General features: G+C 42.8%; 1 protein-coding gene across 2 annotated transcripts in view; it reads left to right on the forward strand.

The window, feature by feature from the left end:
* The first annotated feature begins 655 nt into the window (after positions 1-655).
* The window catches only part of Sfmbt1 (Scm like with four mbt domains 1), a 153,246-nt gene continuing 130,740 nt past the window's right edge, over positions 656-23,161 (forward strand). Inside the window, exons 1-2 of one of the 2 annotated variants that reach the window (XM_070018534.1) lie at positions 656-704; positions 9,715-9,843. The gene's annotated coding sequence lies outside the window, so the exon portion shown is untranslated. Of the gene's footprint in view, positions 705-7,901; positions 7,988-9,714; positions 9,844-23,161 lie in introns of those variants that run through there. The other variant, XM_070018533.1, reaches the window with a different exon arrangement.

The raw sequence follows: 23,161 nt of genomic DNA on the forward strand, positions 1-23,161 counted from the left end.
ATCCTCCAGAGAGACAAGAGACCCCAGGGCCCATCTCCCAGAGCTCAGCTCATCTGGCCCACCATGGGGCTACCACCCTGGGACTCACAGCCCTTACTGTTTTGCTACCTAATCTGTGGGCTCTCTCCCATGTGTCCAATTAGTGCTAATTGAAAGTAAACTGTGTACATGGGAGAGGGGCGGGCCTGGAGCGCTGATGTTCTTGTCAGATCTTTGAGGCATCTAGCTTCCTGGGACAGGTTCTTCCCCATCAGGTATGGAGTCTCCCATAGGGCTGGTGAGCTGAGATCCATGTACAGGCAGACCTTTGCTCTCCAAAAGGCATAGGTTGCACTGGCGACCTCCTACCCTGAGCAGAGCATCTCAGTCACCCTGAAATTCTCACCTGACAAAAAGCCATGGCTCTTCACCAGTCTCTAGGACCAAAGGCAGAGGATGCTCAGGGCCTAGTGAGAGAGAGAGAGAAAGTGCCTGGAGTCTCTGAACCCTTCACTGACCTTCAGTCCCAGCACTTCCACAGAGCCTTCAGAATAGAGATGGGGTATGCAGAGGCAAAGCACCTTTTGTGTCAAGCCCAGGCCAAGGTTCTGGATCCTGTAATACCCTCCTCTCCTACAGGCTATGGTCATAATTTGATGACAGAGGCTGTGATGATGGCACATCGTGAGCATGTGGAAGAAAGCCCCATCCTACCCTGGACAGAGGTATATGCCCCACTCCTTTGTCTGTCTGTCTGTCTGTCTGTCTGTCTATCTGTCTTTCTCTCTCTCTCTCTTGTCCTTGTCCTTGTCTCAGGCACTGTCAAGCCTCCCTCTTAGGGGACTGAGACCCTGTGACCCATCTTAGGACCAAGCTGGAAAGCTCACATATGGAAGCTGGTCTCTCAAGTCTCAAAAGCACTCACACGTTGGGATCCCAGGTGCCAGCTCTTAGGACCAGCCTCATTTTCAACTCCTGAGAAATGGGCTTGTTCCTATGCAGGAGGTACCCCCAGAGTGGGCTACTCAGGAGTACAGAAGCCCTGAAAACAGAGGCTTGGCTGACTGTAGCCACTAGAGGGCAGGACCCTCCTGTGTGTTTCCTCCAGAGGGCTGGCAAGCCAATGAACAGGGCAGCTGGGACACAGCAGTCCTGATGGGCTCTGGATACAGTCGCTGCAGGCTGCAAACAGGGAGGCTGAAGCTAGGAGGCTGGCCAGAAGTCCATCTGGACAATAAGCCTCCAAATAATTCCTTCAATCTTTAGGCTTGCCCCTCCTGGAATTCTATCCCTGAGCCTTGGGACCTGAGCCCATTGAAGAACCAGCTGGCAATTATTCTCCTTCCCTCCCTCCCTCCCTCCCTCCCTCCCTCCCTCCCTCCCTCCCTTCCTCCTCTCTCCCTCCCTCCCTCCCTCCCTCCCTTCCTCCCTCCTTCCCTCCCTCCCTTCCTCCCTCCTTCCCTCCCTCCCTTCCTTCCTTCCTTCTTTGCCAATAATTGGGCTTGAAATCAGGGCCTTTAGTCTTGCTTGGCTCTTTTGCTCAAAGCTGGTGCTCTACCACTTGATTCACACTTCGGGGTTTTTTTTTCTTGTCAGTTGTGGGGCTTGAACTCGAGGCCTGGGCACTGTCCCTGTGCTCTTCAGCTCAAGGCGAGTGCTCTACCGCTTGAGCCACAGCACCACTTCCGGTTTTCTAGCGGTTTATTGGAGATAAGAGTCTCATGGAGTTTCCTGCCCGGGTTGGCTTTGAACTGTGATCCTCAGATCTCAGCCTCCTGAGTAACTAGGATTACAGGTCGAGCCACCAGCGCCCAGCAAAATGACTATGGATTTTTATTTTTATTTTTGTGGTTGTGGGCCTTGAACGAACTCTGGGCCTGGGTGCTGTCCCCCATCTCTTCAGCTCAAGGTTAGTGCTCTACCACTTGAGCCACAGCTCCACTTCCCTGGCTTTTTGATGATTACCTGGAGATTAAGTTTTGTGGACTTTCCTGCTGGCTTCAAACTGCAATCCTCAGTTCTCAGGCTCCAAAGCAGCTAGGATTACAGATGTGAGCCATGAGTGCCCCATCAGTCTCCCCTTTTTTAGGACACTGGTGCTAGAGGAACAATGAGAAGAGCAGATTCTCCAGCTACCTCCAGGTACAATGAGGAAACTGAGGCACACCTTGCTGAACGCTATGAGTTAGGTCCAGGCAGACATATCTTGCAGATTGGCCATGAGCCAGGCACCCAGTGACTCTTTAGAGTCACTGCTGCTAGGATTGTCTTACTTTTTTGTTTGGTGGTTGGTTTTGGCTTTTTGAGACAGGATCTTGCTCTGAATTCCAGGCTGTCCTCAAACTGATCATACTTCTGCTCCAGCCTCCAAAGCAACTGCTAGAATTGCATACATGTGCCGCCATGCCTGGCTGAGACTGTCTTGTTTTTGTAATGAGGCAACACTTAAAGAGACTATCATGGCTGAAATCACACTACCCGCGTGGTCCAGGATTCTAGCCAATACAGGCAAGCCTGTGTTTGAGCTCCCATGGTGTATTATCACACATGCAGAGATACTCTCCTGTGTCACCCACTGAGCAAATAGTGGATGACTAAGTGAACATGGATATGTGTGCACACATGTTCCCAGGGAGCTCTGGCTGTTTCAGCAGGGACAATGCTGTAACTTTTGTCCCTCATCGGGACCCAGCTAGGGAGATCCTCATGCTCTGTGCAAGAGAAGCTATGTAAGGAGCCTACAATCTATGCCATGACAATCCTCAGTTAAGACTGTTTGGTGCAATGCTGGCACTAAAACCAAGAGAAAGGTGCCTATTAAGGGCACCAGTGGCAATCTGTTAGGCTTTCTCATGCTCCAGCTGTGAGCATTAGGACCTTCTTTTTTGTTTGTTTGTTTGTTTGTTTTTTGTTGGTCATGGGGCTTGAACTCTGGGCCTGGGTGCTGTCCCTGAGCTCTTCAATTCAAGGTGAGCACTCTACCACTTGAGCTACAGCACCACTTCCATTATGACCTTCTCTGAACCCTTGGTTTGGTCTTACTCCTCTAACTAGGCTTGAGATTTGTGTGTGTGTGTGTGTGCATGTGCTGGTTGGGGTTTGAACTCTGGGCCTGGGCACTGCCCCTGAACTTTTTTGCTCAAGACTGATATTCTCCCACTTGAACCACAGCTCCATGTCTGGCTTTTTGATGGTTAATTGGAGTTACAAGTCTCACAGACTTTTCTGCTCAGGCTGGCTTTGAACTACAATCCTCAGATTTCAGCCTCCTGAATAGTTCAGATGATAGGCATGAGTCATTGGTACCTGGAGCCAGAGGTGAGTGCTTCTGGTTCAGGCAAAGTCCTGATACTGCTATGTTTCATATCCCTAATGAGGCTTGACCAGTTTGAGACTTATTTCTTCTGTCCCCAAATTGTCAGGAACCAATAAAGAATAATGTTGGGTTTTGAATTGTGAGTCTAAACTGAGCTATGGCTTGTGTGACTTACTTGCATGGAGACCTCGGCTTGGCTGAAGATTGGGATGGGGGATAGGGTAAGGAGCCTTTCAAAAGCTGGGGTTTGATGGGGACATCAGTGCCATGGCCAGAACTTTCTTCCTACATGGGCCCTGCTTCAACCATAAAGGTTAGACTCAGTGGTGTGCAGGTCAGATAAACTTCTGTATCTTACTGTTGTTGAAAAGACTGTTCTTTTTCTTTTGTGTGTACATGTGTCAGTCCTGGGCTTGAACTTAGCGCCTTGGGCACTGTCCCTGAGCTTTTTCATTCAAGTCTATTGCTCTACCACTTGAGGCACAGCACCACTCAGAACTTTGCTATTGTTTGAGTAGCCCCTGATGTGCTGAGACCTGTGAGCATTAGGCATCCCTGTAAGAATGGCTGTACAAGCAGACCCAGATAAGGCATATGGGCAGAACCTTATCCTCCAGCCAAACATCTAGAGAACAAACCCTTTCAGCTACAAAACATATGCTCCATTTGTGCAGGGTTTTTCTTTTTTTGTGTGTGTGCATCAGATTTATTTAGCAAAATATTCTTCAGGTTCATCCACATTGTAACAAATGGCAGGATGTAAGGGTGTGTGTATGAGCATATGTGTGTCCCTTGTTTTTCTTTTTTTTTATTTTTATTTTTTGTGAACATACTGTACAGAGGGGTTACAATTACATGGTCAAGATAATGAGTACATTTCTTATCAAGCATTGCAGCCTCCTCCTTTGTTTACCCTTCACATCCCTTCCCATCCTCCACCCTCCCCCCGCCCCCCCACCCAATATCCCCCCTTCCCCCCCCCCGCACCAATTGTAAAGTTCGTTTTCAACATGACAACTTGTACTTCTCATTGTTCTCATTGTTGCAACGGGTCCATCTGTATCCTTAAACGACTTGTTTTTCCCCATCTCCACAAATTATACCGACATCAAATATAGTGAAAGCAGGGGTTATACTGTGGGAGAGGGACATACGAAGCAACAAAGAAATAATCTTATAAATGCATTAGAAACAAATTGTGCAGGGTTTTTCTTTCTTTCATTTTTTTTTTCTGGTCTGAGACTGGGACTCAAACTTGGTACCTGCCATTTTTGTTCATTGGCTAGCACTCTATCAACTAAGCCAAGCTTCCAACCACTTTTTTAAATTTTATTTTATTTATTTTTTATTTTGTCACTTATGGGGCCTGAACTCTGGGCCTGGGCGCTGTCCCTCAGTTCTTCAGCACAAGACTAGCGCTCTACCACTTGAGCCACAGTGCCACTTCCGGGTTTTCTGTTTATGTGGTGCTGAGGAATTGAACCCAGGGCCTCATGCATGCAAGGCAAGCACTCTACCATTGAGCCAATTTCCCAGCCCCCATGTTTTTAAACAGCCCTTGTGATCATAGAGACTACTGTGTCTATTTTCAGATGGAGACACTCAGGCTCAGGCCTAACTATCCTTTTTCTTTCTTTTTTTTAGTGTACATGCCAATCCTGAGTTTGAACTTGAGGCCTGGGTGCTGTCCCTGAGGTTTATTGCTCAAGGCTAGTGCTCTATCACTTGAGCCACAGCTTCATTTCTAGATGTTTTGGTGGTTAATTAGATATGAGTATCAGGGAATTTCCTGCCTGGGCTGGCTTTGAACCATGGTCCTCAGATCTCAAAACCTTCTGAGTAGCTAGGATTACAGGCATAAGCTTCCAAAACTTGGCTCCTCACCATCCTTTTGCCACCAGCTTCTTCATTTTTCCCCTTGGCTTTAGTCTTCTCTTTTTCTTCCTGCTTTCCACGTTCAAAAATTTTTTTTAGGTTATTCATCTATAAGCATAGCTACTTAGGTGTCTGAGACTGGGAGAGTTGTGGTTTGAGGACAGTTTGAGCAGCAAAGTTCACAAGACCTTTTCTCAAGGAAGAACAGGATGGCAGATAGCTATCCTAACATAGGCATATATATAGTCCCTTGGCACATGACTAGATTAAGAATTGACACTCTCAGGCTGGGAAGGTGGCTCAGTGGTAAGAGTGCTTGCCTTCCATGCATGAGGCTCTGGGTTCAATTCCTCAGCACTACATAAGCAGAAAAAGCTGAAAGTGGCACTGTGGCTCAAATGGTAGAGTGCTAGTCTTGAGCTAAAGAGCTGAGGGACAGGGCCCACGCCCCACAACCAAAACCAAAACCAAAACCAAAAACAAAAAAAACAACAACAACAAAAAAAAACCTGACACCTTGTCTTAAAAGTAAGCATCTAGCCAGACACTGGTGGCTCACATCTATAATCCTGGCTACTCAGGAGGCTGAGATATGAGGATCACAGTTCAAATTTAGCCCAGGCAAGAAAGTCTGTGAGACTCATCTCAAATTAACTACCAAATAACCAGAAATGGTACTGTGGCTCAAAGTGGTAGAGTGCTAGCCTTGAGCAAAAGATCTCAGAAACAGCACCCAGGTCCCAAGTTCAAGATCCATAATGGACAAAAAAGCAGCAAAATCAGAATCAGATGAATGGCTCAGTAAAGTGTGAGGACTTGAGTTTAAACCCCAATACTACCCAAAAGAGTATTTAAATTTTTTAAAAAATGATTTAATTGTATAGAAAATATATAAATACATCCTCACTTCAAAAATGTAATATAAAGGTGGAAATAGTGGCTCAAGTCTGAAATCCTAGCTACTCAGAAAGTAAAGATTAGGGGGAAAATGGTTCAAGTCCAGCCCATGCAAAAAAAAATTCACGAGACATCGCCCTGATCCCTTCACCCCCCATTTCACTCTGTAAATATCTTGTCACCTGTTATTCCAACTATGTGGCAAGAAAATAGGAGGATCTTTGTCCAGGTTGGCCCTGACATAAATGCAAATAATGAAAGATAAAAGCAGTAGTATGTGTCTATTATCTTTGCTAAATGGCCGTTAACTATCCTAACTTAGGCAGATAGTACTCAGGCGCAGGACTGGGAAGAATCAAGATTCTCAAAAAAAGCAAGCACAAAGCCCTGAGTTGATACCCTGGCACTGTAAAACAAACAAGCAAAGTATAATTAAAGCTGGTGATGGTGTTCTATGCATGGATTGCAGCTTCTCAGGAATTTGAGGCAGAAAGGTTGCTTGAACCTAGGAGTTTGAGGTCAGCCTGGATCACAGAAGGAGTTTCTATCTCAAAAAAGAAAGAAAGAAAGAAAAGAAAAGAAAGAAAGAAAGAAAGAAGGTGGGGCTGGGAAGGTGGCTCAGTGGTAGAGTGCTTGCCTTGCAAGCCTGAGGCCCTGGGTTCGATTCCTCAGTACCACATAAGCAAAAAGAAAAAAACCGGAAGTGACGCTGTGGCTCAAGTGGTGGAGCACTAGCCTTGAGCTGAAGAGCTGAGGGACAGCGCCCAGGCCCAGAGTTCAGGCCCCACAACCGGACCCCCCCCCCAAAAAAAAAAAGAAAACAAAAAAGGAATAAAATGAAATCACCCCTCACCCTTGGCCTCGGCCAGCTTTCTATGAGCTCAGAATTCACAAAGGTTAGCAATTTGGTTTCTCTTAATAAAACAAGACTAATAATACTTGTACTACCCAAACTGCAAGTTTATTATGTTTTTAAAAAAAAAAGCATTTTACTAAGCATTTAAGACATAACCAGTTTCTCAAATACCAGGTGAAATTTAAATCGTTGCGTGTCTTTTTATTTATTTATTTTTTTTTTGGGTTCGGTCATGGGGCCTGAACTCTGGGCCTGGGCGCTGTCCGTCAGCTCTTCAGCTGAAGGCTAGTGCTCTACCACTTGAGCCACAGCGCCACTCCTGGCTTTTTTCTTTTTGCTTATGTGGTGCTGAGGAATCAAACCCAAGGCCTCAGGCATGCAAGGTAAGCGCTCTACCACTGAGCCACCTTCCCAGCCCCTCGTTGCGTGTCTTTTAGAGTATGTGCCCGGCTCTGCTGAAGATCCTATCCCATAGGCAACAAACCCTGTGATGATGCTGAATACCCACCCCCATACTTCCTGCCTTTGTCCCCTCATTTCTGCTCCTTTAAAAACTTAAATCTGAATTTTCAGAACTTATTTTTCTTTTCCCCACCAATCCCAATTCGATTTGGCATTGAATGGGGGCAGGTGGAGAGATATCCAACCCCAACTCCCAGATTCCAGATCTAGAGTCCTTGCAGACTCTGCTCTCCTGTGGGGAGAATGGTAAATGTTCTCTCTCCATCCACACACAGCACCTTCAAACCAGCCATTTCTTCTTCCCTTCTTCTCAGTCTTTGTAAAAAATGCCATGCCTATTTTTGTACTGATAACCCAAAAGATTAATCTAGACCCTTCCTGGACTTCTGTTTCCAATGTGGTGCAGTTATAGATTAGCCAGAGGTTACCTTGGGACAGGTCCCTACTCTGGGGCTCTCTATGGGAGGAGCTAGGAAATAGAATTGTTAGGCAAAATGGCAGACACTGATTCCTTCTCTAAACAGGCCTGTAGCTGTTCTAAGAGAGGGGACTCCTCATACTTCATTGCACTAACATTTTGCCAAACCACATCTCCCTTCTGGGTGAGTCTCCTTTATTACTTAATACTTAGGAGTTTGCTTGAGTCTTTTTTGTTTGTTAGTTTTGTTTTTTTTTTTTTTTTGTGGTACTAGGGTTTAAATTCAGGCCCTCATTCTTGATAAACCAACCAAATAAACAGATCTGTTTTTCCACTGGTTATTTTATTTTATTTTTTGTTGGGGCTTGAACTCAGGGCCTAGATGTTGTCTCGAGCTCTTTGGTTCAAGGCTACCACTTTGAGCCACTGCTCCACTTCTAGTTTTCTGGTGGTTGATTAGACATAAGAGTCTCATGGATTTTCCTACTTGGGCTGGCTTTGAACCATGATCCTCAGCTCTCAGCCCCCAGAGTAGCTAGAATTACAGGCATGATCCACTGGCCTTTGGATTCGGACACTGGGGGAAAAAATCCCAGGGTCTGGAAGTTATTGTATGTGCCTTCCCTCCCCCTCCCCACTTTCAGGGCATCACATGGCCCCTTTAGCTATAATCTGCTAAAACTCTAATAGGAGGTGTATTTATGAGTTGCTATAAAAGACGCTGGTATACTGGTGATAAAAGCCTCCCAAATTGCTCTAAACCTGCTATTTACTTGTTTATGACCTCATTCACCAGCCAGTGGATTAGATTGGTTTGTCCTGACTGCATCAGAAAGCAGGCATAGTTCCCGGCCATGGTGCTGCAGGGTATGAGAGAGCTGGTACAGGTCTGCTGTCTGCTTCTCCCATAGCCATCCCTTCCCAGAGCCTCCTTGTAGCCTTAGCTTGCTTACCCTCAGTGATTTTTATATAGACTTATTCTGTGTATCCATGATCCTAAGCAGGATTGTCACACTGGGAAGGCTCTTCATGCCCCTTTCCTGTCAATGTTTCCTACTCTAGAAGTAGTAGCCACCATCTGACTTCTCAGAGATGTTTTGTCCTAGAATAGCATCTCAATATCATCATGCCAATTTTTTTTTTTTTTTGCACCTGGCTTCTTTTAGTCAGCATCGTGTTTAAGTTTATCTGTTCTGCTTGTCTAATGCATGTTCATTCCTGTAATCCTTGGTAGTTTTAGAATTTGTATGACTAGGAAGCCCACTCTGGTTGATCTAGTTCCCTATCAACAGACGTTTGAATTGTTTCCTATGTTGGGCTATTATGAACAAAGCTACTCTGAATATTCCTGTACAAGTGTTTGTGTGCATTCATTTTTATTTTTGTACCAGTCCTGGGCTTGAACTCAGGGCTTGGGTGCTATCTCTGAGCTTTTTTCTCAAGGTTAGCATTCCAGCTAAGATTACCTAGTTATGTGTACTCATTGTGTGTGTGTGTGTGTGTGTGTGTGTGTGTGTGTGTGTGTGTGTGTGTGTACATGTGTGTGCGCATACACATGTATACAAGTGCATGCTGAGGCTGGGGCATGGGCAATGTCTTATAACATTTTCTGTTCAAGGATGGTGCTCTTCACTGAACCACAGTTCCATTTCTGTTGGTTAATTTGAGATATGAGTTACATGAACTTTTCTGCTTAGGCTGGCTTCAAACTACAATCCTTTGATCTCAGCTTCCTCAGTAGCTAGGATTAGAGGGGTGAGCCACCAGAGCCTGGGTCTACTCATGTGTTTTACTTTCTCTTGTGTAAATACTTAAGAGTAGTAGCTATGTCCCAGGGTATATGTGTATATTTAACTTGTAAGAAACTACCAACAGCAATGTGTAAGAACGCCACTTATTCCTTATCTTTAGAATGAATCTGCCCCAGATGCTCTGTTGCCTCAAAGAGCTCATCCATTATCCTACCTGGAGATAGCCCTGTCTACTGAGATGGTGACCCAGAGTCCTGCTGCAAGGGAGTGATCTGGCAGATATGGGAAGGTGAAAGAAGAGAAACTTGCCTTTGTTGAATCCCAGTTACTTGTCACACACCACCATGATGTACTTCTGCGTGCTGGAGTCTTGCCAGGAATGATAGATAAAATATCTGTTGCTTGCAAAGAGTCTTGCTTCTACTTGTCAAAGCTGCCTGTCTCTAGCCACCTCTCCCAGGTCACCATATTGTATCTATCACAAGACCCATCACCAAAGTACTGACAAACGTTTGTAAAGTTTCCATTCCCCACACTAGCCAGAGCAAGGCCCATAGAGAGAAGAGACTTTGCCCCTCTGGTTCTAAGCAGAACTGGACAAGGATTCATCTGCTCTGCTCCTAGCTTAGGAGAGGAAAATCAGGTCTCCCCACTCAGAGGTCTTTTCTGTGCTTATTAAAACTGCCCCGGGGAGGCCTGGGATAATCAGATATTTTATCTGAGAGACTGTCACAAACCTGTGGATAGCAATAGCCCAATTGGTTCAGGCCCACAATAAGCATCAATGAAAAGAGGGATGGATGAATGATTGAGCATGGTTTTTCCCTTGGGGAAAAAAAGCTAGAAGGCTTTTTAAAAAATATTGACAAGCCTGTTGATAGCTGAAGCCCAAATCTTTTTTTTTTTTTTTTTTTTTTGGAGCTCAAATCTTATAGTGGAAAAAAAACCTCTAGATATCTTGGAGTTCAGTGTCCTGGTTTCAAACAACAATATGTTACTAGCCAAACTGTAAGGAGACAATAACTGGAATCAGGAAATAAGTGACTGCCTCAGGATTTTACTCCAGACCTGATAGAATGACTAGGTAAGGCCAGTGGGAAATGGAAACTGAAAGCCTTAGGAGCAATTCTCATCAGGAATGAAGGTCATATACCTGAGGAAATATAAAATAATATATGAAAAAATTAGGATTCAATTGACCATGCTTCACTTTCTCCAAAGCTATTGGATAAAGCAAGGTCTGTTAGCATTTCCCTTCTTTTTGTCTGTACTAGACAAAAATTTGTATCATTCCAAATCAGCCCAGAACTCAAGTTGGAGGCCTAGAAGTTGCTCTAGTTAATTATGGAGAATTGTAGTTTTACCAGGCATTAAATGTCTCTGCTTGTGTTTTAAGGGTTCCACACCAATCTCTTAACTTATATGTAAGCAAACAATGAGAAAAAAATGGTTGAGTGAGAAGAAACAGGGAATGGGATAAAGGTCATAGGATAGGTGAGGAATAGTTCTCCACTCATGGCAGAAGAAGGGTATGAAGAGAAGTCCCAGGTGAGCAGAGGGATATTGACACATGGCCTTGAAGAGGGACGGGGAGGGCCAATGCTTACCTCTTCCTTTCTGTTCTTCTCTCCTAGGTGGGCTCACCCTGCCAAGTCCTTTCTAAGAACCTGGTGATACCTTTTTTCACCAATCTCTCACCCCAAACTTACAAAGATTATAATGGTTTTGGAGGATGTTTCATGCCTAAACTAGCTCTGATCTCTACTCTTTTCCTGATTTTGCTAGGCTGAAGGCAGACAGAGGAGCCCAGGGCCCACACAGATTGAGTGTCCTGCTGTCAAGTGTAAGCCCTCAGCTCACTTTGACCTCCAGAACTGACTTCTGTTGGGCATCTGCTTACTTTTATTATTAATTAATTAATTAATTAATTTTACTTTTTGGTGGTACTGGGGTTTGAGCTCACACTTGCAGACATACTTTCAACACACAACACACTTGCAAACAAGTGCACTACCACTTGATCCATGCCCTCATCTCTATTGCTTTAACTATTTTTCATATAAGTTTTTATGTTTTTGTGGGGAGCTGGCCTCAGACTATGATCCCCTTCACCTAAGTTTTCCCACCTAACTGAACTGACAGGTGTGAACCACCACACCCATCTTATTGATTAAGATAGGGTCTCATTTTTTGCCCACACTGGCCTTGACAGTGATCCTTCTTGAGTAGCTGGGATTACAGGCATAAACCACTGTGCTTGATTTTAATGATACATTTCTCAGAACTTGTCCCAGTGATTAAATGATCTATTTTAGGATGATCCAAGGGCTTCATGAAAGCTAGACAAGTACTCTACTGCTGAGCTGAACCCTCTTACCCCCTCAACCTTTTTCAATTTTAAAAATTGAGATGGGTCTTACTAGATTACTCAAGCTGGCCACCAAGATGTAATCCTCCTGCTTCAGCCTCCTAAGTAGCTAGGATTGCAGTCATACCATTGTGGCTAGCTGTGTGTGATTTTTGATAAGACATTTCTTACATATAAATAGTAATATTGAATAATTAATTATGAATTACATTTTATTATACCACTTTTACTTTATTACTAATATATTTAACACATCGTATAGTTGCTGTTAACTAATGATAATGAAAACATATTCACAAAAAGATTTGTACATTAATGCCTATCATTTGGACACTTGAGTTGCCCAAACTGAAATATCCAAAATATTTATCAACAAAGGAATAGATAGGGGCTTGTGGAGTGGCTCAGTGATAGAACACCTGCCTAGCAAGTTCAAAGCCCTGAGTTTAAACCCTGATACTGCCAAAAACAAAACAAAAAAAGAACAAAGGAATGGGTAAACAAATTGCAGTCTCCTCATGCAATGGAATATTACTTATTCAACAATAAAAAGGAATGAGCTACACATAAAAATGTGGAGGAATCCTACAATCATTATGTTTCATGAGCCAAGACAGACAAAAAATAGTAGCTATTGTCTTAAAAAAGAAAAAAGCCGGGGCTGGGAAGGTGGCTCAGTGGTAGAGCGCTTACCTTGCATGCATGAGGCCCTGGGTTCGATTCCTCAGCACCACATAAGCAAAAAGAAAAAAGCCGGAAGTGGCGCTGTGGCTCAAGTGATAGAGTGCTAGCCTTGAGCTGAAGAGCTGAGGGACAGTGCCCAGGCCCAGAGTTCAAGCCCCATGACCGGACCCTCCCCCCCCCCCAAAAAAAAAAGAAAAGAAAAAGAAAAAAGCCTAGAAATATGCAAACTAACATGTGGGGAGGGAAAACAGACCAGAGGTGGGATGGATGAAATAGACACACACAAAAAACTTTTTCTTTATTGTGTGTGACTATAGTGGAGGTTGAACTTATAGCCTTGTGCTTGCTAGACAGGTACTTTACCATTTAAGCCACAAATCCAGCCCAGACACAGAAAAACTTTGTATATTTGAACAGAAATAGGAAGACACTTGTCGTCTTGACAGTAGCAATGGTCTCATGGATATATTCACATGTCAACAGTAAACAAATTGTTTACATATGTGTAACTTATTTTGCTTCTATTAGATTTTAGTAATGTAGAAAGAGACATTTTTCATTAAAAATACTATTAATATTGTTTTTTTTTTAAATATTGTTAATAGCCAGATGCCAGTGGTTCATGCTTATAATCCTAGCTACTCAGGAGGCTGAGATCCAAAGGATTGTAGTTTGCAACCAGCTTAGGCAGTAAAGTGTGTGAGACTCCATCTTCCAAATAAATAGCAAAAAGCAGAACTGGAGATATGACCCAAGTAGAAAAGCAGCAGCTAAGCAATGGTAATTTCCTAAGTTCAAATCCTTGTAGTAGCAAAAGAAAAATTATTAATACTGTTTTGATAGTTTTCCTTAATGTCATTTGATATATTTTGTGAGGGGCAAAATAAACGTATAAGTCATATCCTATTTTGTTTCTTTAAAAAAATCTGCATTTTGGGCTGGATGTATGGCTCAAGTAGTAGAAGCACCAGATGTGCAAAAAGCCAGGAAAGCTTGAGGCCCTGAGTTTAAACTCTAATACAGGAAAGAAAACAAGCTGGGTGCTGGTGGCTCACACCTGTAATCCTAGTTACTCAGGAGGCTGAGATCTGAGGATTGCAGTTCAAAGCCAGCCCAGGCAGGAAAGTCTGTGAGACTCTTATTTACAATTAACCACCAGAAAACCGGAAGTGGTACTGTGGCTCAAAATGGTAGAGCACCCAGGCCCAGAGTTCAAGCACCATGACCGACAAAAAAAAAAAAAAAAAAGAAAGAAGGAAAACAAGCAACAAATAAATATGCAGCCAAAATATTTCTTTAAAATTTGTTTTTTATAATGTATATGGTATGTTACTAGACTATTCTGTGTATGTTAAATAGTATGACATAAACATAGATAAACTATTAGAGAGTGATTGCTTAAAACTTCACTGATATGTGAACTATAATTCAAAGACAAATGCAAACAATAGTGTTCTGTAATCATAATTCTCTGGGTATTCTATAAGATTGAAAAACTATTGAGCTGAAATAACTGAGTAACTTAAAGATAATAAAGAAAGCTGAGGATGTAGTAGCTCAGAGGTAGAACCCAAGGCCCTGGGTTCAATTTTCAACAGACACACACATGAATACTCTTCTAATATATTTGACAATGTGATTGAATTTCAAAGTAGACACGAAAGGGGCACTATTCTATGATGACTTTTTTGTTTTATTATTTTTTAATTTACTTTAATGTTAATACAGAGGTGATGTACCCAGGGATTACAAGTACATGAGTCAGGTAATGAGTACATTTCTTTTCATAAATTGTCTTCTGTTCTTTCACTTTCTCCCAGTCCCTCCTTCCCATCTCCACTCATGAGTTGTATAGTTCATTTTCATCCGTGTCTAGTGATCCACTGGTTCATTTTCACCCTTTTCCCCTCAAATTCTGTACCCTTCCCTCAACCTTTGAAGATGTGTACTTGAATACACCATACATAAAATAAAGAAGAGCTGGGTGCCGGTGGCTCACACCTGTAATCCTAGCTACTTAGGAAGCTGAGGTCTGAGAATCATGGTTCAAAGCCAGCCTGGGCAGGAAAGTCCATGAGACTCTTATCTCCAATTAACCACCAGAAAACTGGAAGTGGTGCTGTGGCTCAAGTGGTAGAGCACATCACCTTGAGCTGAAGAGCTAAAGGACAGCATCCAGGCCCAGAGTTCAAGCCCCACGACCAACACCACCCCCCCCAAAAAAAGTAGAGAATCATCAAAAACTAAAAAAGAAATAAAAGAAGTCTCGTTCCATATCTTAGAGTTTGTTTCAGTATATATATTATTTAAATTTTTTTTTTTTGGTCCAGTTGTGGGGCCTGAACTCTGGGCCTGAGCACTGTCCCTCAGCTCTTCAGCTCAAGGCTAGTGCCCTACCACTTGAGCCACAGCGCCACTTCCGGCTTTTTGCTTATGTGGTGCTGAGGAATCGAACCCAGGGCCTCAGGCATGCAAGGCAAGCGCTATACCACTGAGCCAACTTCCCAGCCCTCAGTATATATATTATTTTATATAAGTATGAATAGGCACTTAGGCCTTGCACCTTTGTGTCTGTTTCCTAAGAGTAACCTCTTTTGGTCTCACTGTGTATGAGTAGCTAGAAATTGTATAATTTATCATATCCTAGTGCATTTAGATCTAATTTCTGCATGATAGAGAAAATATGTACCATTTGTCTCTCTGATCTTGGCTTACCTCACTTAACATGATTGGTTCTAATTTCATCCATTTCCCTGCAAATGGCATTATTTTATTCTTTCTAATGTCTGTGTAAAGTTCTATTGTATATATGTACTACATTTTTTTGGATCCACTCATCTATTGTGGGACATCTGAACTGTTTCCATATCTTGCTTATTGTGAATAGTGCAGCAGTGAACATGGATGTACAGGTGACTTTATCATATCCTGGCTCATAATGTTCAGGGCAGATGCCCAGGAGTGATAAGCCTGGGTTATAGGGAAGGTCCATGTTTAGTTTTTTGAGGAACTACCAGACTGTTGTCAAGTGTCGTCGTACTAATATACTTACTACCAACAGTGCAGTAGGGTTCCTTTTCACCCACATCCCCACCAACATTTATTGTTGTTTGAAGTCAGATGTTAGCCAATCTAATTAGTGTGAGCTGGAATCTCAGAGTTATTTTGATTTGTGATTTATGTCCAGGGATGATGAACAGTTCCTCATGTGTTTCTTTGCCATTCTTTTTTTTTTTTTTGGTTCCAGTCATGGGGCCTGAACTCTGGGCCTGGGCGCTGTTCCTCAGCTCTTCAGCTCAAGGCTAGCACTCTACCACTTGAGCCACAGCGCCACTTCCAGCTTTTTTCTTTTTGCTTATGTGGTGCTGGGGAATTGAACTCAGGGCCTCAGGCATGCAAGGCAAGCACTCTACCACTGAGCCACCTTCCCAGCCCTCTTTGTCATTCTTATTTCTTTTTCTGAGAAGTCTCTTCTTAGCTCCTTTGTCCATTTAGTGATTGATTGGCTTTTTAGGTTTATGAGGTGTTAGTTTCTTAAGCACCTTGAATATTAGGCCTTTGTCTGATATAATCCTGGTAAAGATCTTCTTCTAGTCTATTGGCTGTCTTTTTTTTTTTTTTTTTTTTGGGTCCGGTCGTGGGGCCTGAACTCTGGGCCTGGGTGCTGTCCCTCAGCTCTTCAGCTCAAGGCTAGCGCTCTACCACTTGAGCCACAGCACCACTTCTGACTTTTTTCTTTTTGCTTATGTGGTGCTGAGGAATCGAACCCAGGGCCTCATGCATGCAAGGCAAGTGCTGTACCACTGAGCCACCTTCCCAGCCCAATTGGCTGTCTTTCTAGTTTAGTAATTATGTCCTTAGCTGTGCAGAAACTTTTTTATTTTGATGTAGTCCCACTTATCAAGTTTCTCTTCTATCTAATGTGCCCCTGGGACTCTATTCAAGAAATTTCTACCTATAAGTTCTAATGTCTCTCCCACTCTCTCTTTTAGTAGTTTCAAAGTTTCAGGTCTGATGTTGAGATTTTTGATCCACTTTGAATTGACATTAGTGCATGTGACAAACAGGGATTCACGTAGTTTTCTGAATATGGATGCCCAGTTTTCCCAACACAACTGTTGAAGAGGTTATTTTTTCCCCACTGTAAGTCTTTGGGTCCTTTATCAAATATCAGATAACTGTGAGTGTATGGTTTTATTTCTGAGCCTTTTGGTCTATTCCATTGATCTTCAGGTCTATTTTTTGTGCCAATATCAAGCTGTTTTGTTGGTTTGTATGTTTGTTGTTGTTGTTGGTTTTTGCCAGTCCTGGGGTGTGTACTCAGAACCTGGGCACTGTCTCTGAGCTTCTTTTGCTCAAGGCTAGCACTCTATCACTTGAGTAACAGCACCACTTCCAGCTTTTTCTGTTTATGTGGTAGTGAGGAATCAAACCCAAGGATTCATGCATGCTACCACTACCACTAAGATAACATTCCCAGCCCCCAAGCTGTTTTTGTTATTAGAGCTCTATAGTAGAGTTTGAGGTCCGGTATTGTGATATCAACCCACATTGCTTTTTTTTTTGCCTCAAATTGCTTTGGCTATTTTTTTATTTTTTATTTTTGTCGGTCATGGGGCTTGAACTCTGGGCCTAGGCACTGTCCTTGCGCTCTACCACTTGAGCCACAGCACCACTTCCAGTTTCTAGTGCTTTATTGGAGATAAGAGTATCACAGACTTTCTTTCCTACCTGGGCTGGCTTTGAACTGCAATCCTCAGATCTCAGCCTCCTGAGTAGCTAGGATTACAGGTATGAGCCACTGGCGCCAGGAACTTTGGCTATTTTTAAATTTTTTATTTTATTGTAAAGATGCTGTACAGAGGGGTTACAGTTTCATGAGTAAGGTAAAGAGTACATTTCTTGTCAAGCATTGTTACCCCCTTCTTTGTTTTTTTCCTACTGTCCCTTCCTTCCTCCCCTCTCTTCCCCACCCCCAAAGTTTAAAGTTCATTACCAACATAGAGTCTTGTGAGTCTCATTGTTGTAATAGGTCATACTATGTCTTTGTTTCAGCATTTTGTTATTCCCCTTCACCTCCCCAAATTAGAAAACTGTATATATAAGATGCAAGTTACCCAAACCAAATACAATGACAACAGGGATATACCATAGGAGGAAGAACATATAAAAGAAACAACTACTGCACGGTTGGTGGGAGTGTAACTTGTTCAACCACTTTGGAAAGCAGTATGGAGGAAGACCACATGTAGAGCTCCCCTATGACCCAATAATCCCACTTCTGGGCATTTATCCAAATGATCACAAACAAGGTCACACTAAAGCTACCAGCACAACTATGCTTATCACAGCATTATTCACCATAGCTAAGATAATGGAACCAACCCAGATGCCCCTCAGTAGATGAATGGATCAAGAAAATGTGGTGTATATATACAATAGAATTCTATGCTTCCATCAGAAAGAATGACACTGCCCCATTTGTTAGGAAATGGAAAGTCTTCAAACGCTATACACATATGACCATATAAGATGATGCTAAATGAAATGAGCCTCAAGATATGGACACAAAAGGTTTTTCTTTTTTGTCAGTCTTGGGGCTTGAACTCTGGCCTGGGCGCTGTCCCTCAGCTCTTCAGCTCAAGGCTAGCACTCTACCACTTGAGCTACAGTGCCATTTCTGGTTTTCTCATGGTTTATTGGAGATAAGAGTTTCATTGACTTTCTTGCCCAGGCTGGCTTTCAACCGTGATCCTCAGATCTCAGCCTCCTGAGTAGCTAGGATTATAGGCGTGAGCCTCTGGCACCCTGCTGTTGTTGTTTTTAATGTACTATGTGATTTTTTTTTTTTTTTTGGCTTTGGCTATTTTAGGCTTTTTGTTGTTCCATGTGAATTTTTGGATTGTTTTTGCTAACTTGGCAAAGAATGCCATTGGGATTTTGATGGGGATTGCACTGAATTGTGTATACGATGAAGCTTTTAAAAATAGCTAATGTTCATCTATGAAACTGGAAATCAGATGAGCCACTAGTTTGTAGTTTGTTTGTCACTGGAAGGGATCTCATGGTACTTTCTGGAATGACAGAGCACTGCATGTACATGAGTGCACTTTTGTGACAATAATGAGGTTTGAACTCAGAGCCTTGTGCATCCTAGGTAGGTGCTCTACTGCGGAAGCACACCTCTAACCCATTCTTTTGTTTTTGACATGGATTCTCAAGATTGCTCTGGCTGTTCCTGGGCTTGTCAGCCTTATAAGTAATGGGGACTACAAGTGTTCATCATTATGCCCAGCAACATTTTGCATTTTAATTGTAGTGGTGGTAGTTATAAGGGATATGGCTCTGTCAGCCCTCAGAGCTGTATGTACATGAAATTGTATGTAAATTGTATCTAAAAAATGTTGTGAAAATCTTGACTGTGCTGGTCGAAGCACCATATGGTGTTTTAACACAAAGACTACCAATTCTATAGTCTCTACCAATCGCTATATACATTTCTTATACAATTTAATTGAGACATTATTCAGACACAATAAATTTATTTATCCCTTTTTGTGATACTGGAGATTGAATTCAGGATTTTGCACTTGCTAGGCAAAGTGCTCAATCACTTGAACCATATTTCAAGTCTTTTTGCCTTTATTTTTTTAACAGAGTTTTATACTAATTTTTTGCCCAGGCTGGCCTCAAACTGTTTCTACCTCCCAAATAGCAATGATTCCAGTCATGTGCTATCATGCCGGGTCTATTTACTTATGTTTTTGATGACTGTGATCTTAATTTAATCTTATATATTATTTATCTATTGATTTAGTAGCACTAGGGATTAAACTCCAGGCCTAGCTATTATCAGTTGAACCATATACCAGTCCTGTTTTTTTTTTGTTGTTGTTGGTCATAGGGCTTGAACTCAGGGCCTGAGAGCTGTCTGAGCTTTTTCCCCTCATGGCTAGCACTCTACCACTTTGAGCCACAGTTAATTGGAGATAAGAGTCTCATGGACTTTCCTGCCCAAGCTGGCATAAAATTGCAATTCTCAGATCTCAGTCTTCTAAATAGCTAGGATTACAGGCATGAGCCACCAGAGCCTGGCTACCAATTCTGTTTTTATTTACTTATTTTTGTTCCAGTCCTGAGGCTTGAACTCAGGGCCTGGTCACTGTCTGTGAACTTTTTTGCTCAAGGCTAGTGCTCTGTCACTTGAGCTATGGTTCACTTCCTGCTTTTTTTGGTGATTAATTGGAGGTAAGAATCTCAAAGGCTTTACTGCTCAGGCTGGCTTTGAACAGTGATCCTCAGGTCTTAGCCTTCTGAATAAGTTAGGATTACAGGTGTGAGCCACTGGCATTTAGCCTATTTTTATTTTTTGTGACACAGGGTCTTTCTGTGTTGCCCTTGCTGGCCTTGAACTCTAGAAATCATCCTGTCGTAGCCTCCCTAATAGATGGGACTACAGATGTACATCACTGCACTGGCTTAAGTAACCTTTATAAAGTGAATAATTCCATGGGAGTTATATTTACAAAGTTTTTCAGCTATTACCGCTGTCTAGTTTTAGAACATTTTTTTTGGGGGGGTCCAGTTGTGGGGTCTGAATTCTGGGCCTGGGCACTGTCCCTCAGCTCTTCAGCCCAAGGCTAGCACTCTACCACTTGAGCCACAGCGCCATTTCCGGCTTTTTTCTGCTTATGTGGTGCTGAGGAATCAAACCCAGGGCCTCATGCATGCGAGGCAAGCACTCTACCACTGAGTCAACTTCCCAGCCCATAGTTTTAGAACATTTTTATCACTCCAGAAAGAAACCCCTCTCCAAAGGCCTGCTTTCCTATTTTTTCTATATGCTGCTAAATGTTCTTGGATTGCTGTTTGGCACCATGAACTTTTTTATGTGCTTATACTGGGATTTGAACTCAGGGCCTAATGATCTTTTTTTTGGGGGGGGGGGCTCACAGCTAACACTCTACCATTTGAGCCACCCTTCCAATCCAGCTTTTTAAACTGGCTAATTGGAGATAAAGTCTCTTGGACTTTCCTGTCTGGGATGATTTTGAACTGTGATCTCAGATCTCAACTTCCTGAGTAGCTAGGATTCTAGGTATAAATTGCCAGCACCCAGCTACCTGTGAATTCTTATTAGCGGTTGAGATGTTAAATGTGAAAAAAGGTTTAAGAAAAGTGCATGCAAAACTATAAGGTTGGGAACTTCACACCTTTTTACTTTTCTCCCCTGATTCCTCAACTGGGAAGAGAGCTAATAAGGAGGCAGAGAGGGGCTCTCTAGGGATGGAGGATAGAAAATGGTGTTAGGAGAATGTCCTAAGGTGATTGAGGAGTTGGGGGTGGGAAGAAGCAAGCTAATTATCTTAGGAAGACAGTGAAGGAAGTGGAATGATCTTGGGAAACTTCCAGGTAGAAGCGCTTTGGGGTCATGCTCTTATTTTCCCTTCCCTTCTTTTCCTTTTCCTCTTCTTCCTCCTTCTTTCTTTTTCTTCAGTGTTGAAGATTGAAACCAGAATCTTCCATATGTTGCTCTACCACTAAGATATGCCTTCAGCCCTCAGGTAAATTCTTATGATTATGTTGTACTTTACAGTTTAATAAGAGTGATTATAGCTGGGCACCAGTGGCTCATGCCTGTAATCCCAGCTACTCAGGAGGCTGAGAGCTGAGGATCATTGTTTGAAGCCAGCTGGGGGAGAAAAGTGTCTGTGAGACTCTTATCTCCAATCAACCACTCAAAACCAGAAGTAGAGCTGTGTGCCAAACTGGTAGAGCACTAGCCTTGAGCAAGCAAGAGCTCAGCGACAGAGCCCAGGCCCTAAGTTCAAGCCCCGTGACTGCCGCTCCCCCTCCCCCCAAAAAAGAATGATTGTAACTATTTTGTCTTTGGATTCTCAGGGCATAGCAAGATAGGTAGCTTCATGCCTGTTTCATAAAGATGAGGAAACAGCTCACAGATGTGTAGGCTCCTACAAAGGTCCCACAGAAGGTTTCTGAGAGAAGCAGTGGCTAAATCTGAACTTGACCTCCAAGCTGTCTACCACCAAGCCATTGTTTTTTCCCTCACAACAAGGTATAGGCAAGAGCTTTGTCTGGGAAGCTGGGGAGACTACAGATGTCAAGACACAAAGATGGCGCAGGGTAGATGTAGGGAGAACTCATAATAGCAGTCCCTGCTCCTAGGGCAGTAGGGTCAGCATAACCAGCTGGGCCTCAGTGGAGAGTGCCATAGGGTAAACAGTAGAGAAAGACTGGAGTCAACAGGAGGCTTGATTTCTGTCTGTTTTTTGTTTTGTTTTGTTTTTTTTTTTTTGCCAGTCTCGAGGCTTGAACTCAGGGCCTGAGCACTGTCCCTGAGTTTCTTTTTGCTCAAGGCTAACGCTCTAACACTTGAGCCACAGCACTACATCTGGCTTTTTCTGTGGATGCGCTACTGAGGACTCGAACCCAGGGTTTCATGCATGGTAGGCAAGCACTCTACTACTAAGCCACATTCCCAGCCCTCTGTCTGACAGATTTATAGTAGTTGAATTAACTGAAAAATAACACATGTCCTGGTTGGGAAAATGAAATGTCATTTGTTCTGTTAAAATTAGTTCCTAGATTAATGTAACTTTGTATCAACTTCAATATATTTTTTGAACTAAAAATATAATTAACAATAGGTATTTAATAATAAATATTTACTAAGCACTTATTAAGTGCCAGACATTGAGCTTGTGAGGCATGTGTTACTTTTATCCCCATTACATAGTCTGTAAGGCCTAGAAACTTACCCATTTCACAGGGCTGCTAAGTGTTGCACCAGGATATATGGTCTCTCCTAAAGCCATGCTGTTAACTGTTACGTGAGTAATTATTCTGGAATGTGCCTGGACACATAATCCAGTGTAGAGAGCAAGTGATCCTTTGAAAAACAAAGACCTCGAGTGGGAATTAAGCCTTGTCAGATGTGAGAAGCTATTTCAAAGGACCAATATTAATATCCACATAGTATTTGCTCAAACCAAGGTCTATGGAAGGAAATGGAGAATTCAGACATATACCAATCCAAAGGATAAGCCTAGTATAAACAGAAAGTAAGGGAAGAATTCTTTTTTCTTTTTTTTGGTCGGTTGTGGGGCCTGAACTCTGGGCCTGGTCACTTTCCCTGAGCACTTCAGCTCAAGGCGAGCGCTCTACCACTTGAGCCACAGAGCCACTTCTGGCTTTTTCTGCTTAAGTGGTGCTGAGGAATCAAACCCAGGGCCTCATGCATGCAAGGCAAGCACTCTACCACTGAGTCACCTTCCCAGCCCCTAAGGTAAGAATTCTTTAGTAAACTGCATAAGAAATAGCAACTTGTGACAGGTGGTGAGTTAAATTCACATGTTACTACAAACTAAAGCAAAATAAAACAGTCATCAAATAATTAAGTATGAGATCAAATTGTATGGAGTAGCAGAAAATAGGCTATCATATGGGTGGAAGAATGCTCACTTTAGTCACCATTAGGCAATAAAAAAAATGTTCAAAGTTAGAAGTTCAATTCCTCAACAAATGAATGGACCAT

The sequence above is a fragment of the Dipodomys merriami genome, unplaced genomic scaffold (assembly GCF_024711535.1).
Source record: "Dipodomys merriami isolate MVZ:Mamm:240054 unplaced genomic scaffold, mDipMer1.0.p SCAF_13, whole genome shotgun sequence".
Classification (NCBI taxonomy): Eukaryota; Metazoa; Chordata; class Mammalia; order Rodentia; family Heteromyidae; genus Dipodomys; species Dipodomys merriami.